We start from the raw sequence: 777 nt of genomic DNA, 5'->3' as shown, positions 1-777 counted from the left end.
ACCAGCCACAGGTCAATTGGAAGAGTTTTGTACCATGACTTTAAGCATTCGAACAACTGCATTTTTGCTGAAGAACCTGCCCCTGAATTTACGTAGTTCTGAGTCATCCCACTCAGCTTTATGAACGCTTTCTTCCCAGGCACCCCCCGGAGACACATTTCCCATAATTGCACTGGCACCTACTGGTGAAATCTATCCCTCTTCAGAGGTGTGCTGAGTTACTCCCACCATCCTGACTCCTGCATTTCTAAGGGCAGCAGCAGTTAAAGGCCATTTTTTTTCTTCCATTTTAATGGCTAGTTTCTCCCACATCTTCGGAAAGCCTCGTAAAAATGCCAGGAAAGTCCTGACAAGCTAATACTCTATTTTCATATTTTATTTGAAAAAAAATATAAACGAATGAGTAATTAAAGCACAACAACAGACATGAAAAAAGAAGTCACTATGGTCAGAGGTCCTTGGGTGTTTCTATTAACCCAGTGGCCCCAGACAGGCAATAAATGCCTTCAATTCTTTCGTTCAGTTTAAAAAAAAAAATAGAGCTATTAGTTAAGACTATGAATGACGGGTAATCAAATGGTTGGCACTCTGCATGTCCATCAGTTTTTACTTTAATCACGACACACCCGCTGCCGTGTTTTCACACGTGATAGCTAGGTTTCCCTGAAGGTTAAAGGCAATTTTATTCCGAGATGCTGCCTGATAAGGCTGCCTACGGCAAGCGAATAACCCTGCTGGTTTTCACACCTGATTGATAACTGATGGTCAAGCCTTACA

The sequence above is a fragment of the Buceros rhinoceros genome, unplaced genomic scaffold (genome assembly GCF_000710305.1).
Source record: "Buceros rhinoceros silvestris isolate BGI_N320 unplaced genomic scaffold, ASM71030v1 scaffold6781, whole genome shotgun sequence".
In the NCBI taxonomy this organism is placed as follows: Eukaryota; Metazoa; Chordata; class Aves; order Bucerotiformes; family Bucerotidae; genus Buceros; species Buceros rhinoceros.
The sequence above is the reverse complement of the archived record's forward strand: the minus strand, read 5'-3'. Positions refer to the sequence as shown.